Raw genomic sequence first — 3,400 nt, 5'->3', positions numbered from 1 at the left:
ATTGAAAAGAACTGAAAAAATGCTTGAAAAGCGTTTTCTCTCAGCCTAGATGGTGCAAGGGGGTGGTTTATTTCTTCACTTGTCCAGTACTGTATTGGTCTCTGTTGAACTCTTTCATTCTTGAATGGAGAAAGAAGAAGGAAGAGAAAAGCTAAAGCACTTATGATGTTTCTTTGCCAGACCAGAAAACCAGGTCTCCATGGTGGGAGAGGTGAGAACAATGTCTGGAAGCAGCCAAAGAAGGAGGCAAGGGTGGGATGTGAGGAAGATAGTAGATACAGGACTGTTTTCCTTACTGGGGCTGTCTTCACTGGCGCCATCCATAGGCTCGCCCAAGTTTTACTTAGCCAGCCATCCACACTCTTTTAGCTGGGAGAAGGCACTGACCACAATCCTCTTCTGTGAGGTCTGTAGCATTCAGTGAACCTCCCACAGAAATTTGCTCACTGGAAGTGGCCCCAGCCTCAGTGGATGGACTCTGAGTAGTGGAATGCCCGGGGGCTGATCTCTTCCCTGCTGACCCCCCAGGAAGACCTTTACTTCCTGTCAGAGAGCAGAGGAGTCTGTCGACCCCTCCCTCAGAACGTCTTACCTACTCTACACGTTGTGGACATTCCTCCAGTTTTCCAGCAGGTGGAAGGGAATAGGGACCTTTCCTCTTTTCTACTTCTGATATGGAAGGCTTTTCAACTGAAATTACCTTCTGATAGCCTATTGGATGAGAATTGGAAAGAGGAAGAGAATAAGTGAACTCAGGGTAGTTTTGCATTGGAAGTCAACATTACATTTTCAGACTATATCTCTCTTTCATGTTTTCCTTTCCTCATGTAAGTACAGGCAGGCCATGTTTCCAGAAAAATAAATGCTGAAGTGAGTAAATGGTCTGCTTTTCACATACAGAGTCGGCATTTATGACCCTGGCAGCAAAGTTCACATTTCCAGAAATGAAGTTTCTGTCTAATGGAAGAAACTTCTGGTCCCCAGTGGGCAGTAAATGACTGCTTTCTTCATCTTTGTAGAGTGCAATCCAAGCCAAGGGATCCAGTCTTTTCAAAGTAGTCCTGGGGCTCAGATCTGCATTGTTGAAAGTTCAGAGCGACAAGCACTACATATCAAATCACCCTGGTGTGATGTATCAGTGAATTGGAAATCATTCCCCGGGACTGGTGAGTCAGTGATTGCTTGGACTGGGCTTTTGTTCTTAGGCTGTGCTTTGGGATGGTAAGTCCAAGGAGCTCTGTAAACAGGTTGGGGTCTATTTTCCTTTGATTGGCTGATGGTCTCTAGGGCAGGCTGAGCAAATCCTATAAGTCAAACCCTCCCCACCTCCACATCTTTTGGAATTTTCTATTGGAAGATAATCTCACCTTACTTCATAGGCTTCAGGACACTTCTAGATGTAGGAAGCCTCCCTGACCAAATGCTTCTGGGGTCTTTCTAAGAGCCATGTTGATTTATCTGTTTATTAATTCATCTAACATCTATTAATTGCCTACTCTATGCCAGACATAGTGTAAGGTGTTGGTACTACAAGGGAATAAAATAGGTTGAGTGTATAAGTTATACTCAGTCAAGTTTAAATCCTGTTTCACTGACTAGTACAAGGGTCATTAAGTATGAAAATACTCAACTGCTTGCTCCTTTATTCACAGCTCCTTTATTCACGCGTATTACGCGTGCATGTCCCGCTCCCCACCCACAGGCACACAGAGACACATACAAATCCCAGGATAATCTGGAGAGTCATGGTAATGGGGATTGAGGAAACAATTTCAGAGGAGTGAGAATATCACAACCAGGTGAGCCTCGTGGAAGAAAAGTTGATAGGCTTTGAAACCAACCTGACCTGGACTCGGTCTCTGCTACTTGTTGGATGTGTGATAGGTTGTAAGTGATAACCTCTCTGACCTTCTTATTTGTAAAATGAGGATGAAGACGAAACCTATCTCAGAATAGTTGTGATGGGTGGATAAGATGATGAAGATGGAGGTTTTTAGCTCAGTGCCTGCTACATAGTAGATATGCAATAAAAATTGGTTTATCTCCTCCCTGAGGTTTGTGGACCACATACGTACATTTGAGGGGTGATAACTCACTACCTTTTCAGAGTGATGCTTGAATTCACCATGTTCATCCTATTTTTGGTACTAGTCTATTGGAATTTCACTAAGCCTGAGAAGCATTCTCCCTACCCACCCTCCACCACAGTGTGCTGATGGTGTCCCAACATCATCCCCAAACTATTGCAGAATATAGTTGGGCATAAAATGCCCCCTAGTGGTGATGTGAGGCAAAATTCCAGCCAGATGGTCAAATACTGAGTGGAAATAAGAAATGTATTTAAAATGTTTCAGTAACTAAAGATTGGCCTGTTCTCGGCTCAATTACATGGTTGCTGGTACATGACTGATTGGCTTTTAACCTCAAGTTAATCAGGCTACACAGTGACATCAGTTCTCTGCAGACCTGGATAATTGCAAATTGGGATTTAGAAAGATGAATTGCAGGGTTCCTTTGATGATGGCGATGCTTCCACAGGGCTGATAGCTGGGATGTGGCTCCATGAGCCATGCTTCCAGAGCCAAAAGGATGTCCATGCTGGTAGGCACTAAGCCTGGTTCACAACTCCACCCCTGGCATCTGTCTGGCCCATAGAAGGTGCTTAATAAATATCTGTCGGATGGAAACATGGTTGATGACAAGTGCAAGGCTACTTACAAGAATCACAGAAAAGGTCATTTGAAATAGGAATTATCTCAGGAAATATAGGACATTAGTTACTCCAGTCGATTCTGGATCTGTCAGGCTAGTCTGGATTTATCCAGATCCAAGGAATAATGATCTCCTTTTTCAGTTAGGTGCTGAAAACTGGAAGACAAAAAGCCTAAGTATCTTTAACAATAGTAGGGTGAAGGACTGAAATAATTTGAGTGAATCACATTAATCCAGTACATGGCTTACTGAGTTTGTAATGTATGTAGTAGGTGCACAGTTAACGTTTTTGATTGATTGTCATGTGCCGAGGATCATTTGATAAGCCTTACATATTGCTCGCTTAACCATCACAACTTGACCAATGAGTTATCACTGTCCTCAATCTTTTGGTAAGGGAATGAGGTTCAGAGAAGTTACTTACCTGCATTACTGGCTCATTGGGTGATGCAGCTGGGATTTGAATGTAACTTTGCTTAATTGGAAAGACCATGCCCTGCTTACTCTAGTAGTTTTCTGCCCCGATTTTGGCTCGAGGATAGTGAAGTTGCCTCATTTACTTTCATTTTCAAGGGGGAGACAATTTTTCATTTTCTTTCTGAGCCAAAACTTGCCTGAAGCTGGGTTTCCGGGGCTGGGTTGGATTCATGACTGTCTCCCCCAGGACTCAGCGTAAGGTCCATTCCTT

Source organism: Rhinopithecus bieti, unplaced genomic scaffold (genome assembly GCF_001698545.2).
Source record: "Rhinopithecus bieti isolate Rb0 unplaced genomic scaffold, ASM169854v2 scaffold_42603, whole genome shotgun sequence".
NCBI classification, from domain to species: Eukaryota; Metazoa; Chordata; class Mammalia; order Primates; family Cercopithecidae; genus Rhinopithecus; species Rhinopithecus bieti.
This window is presented reverse-complemented; position numbering follows the sequence as displayed.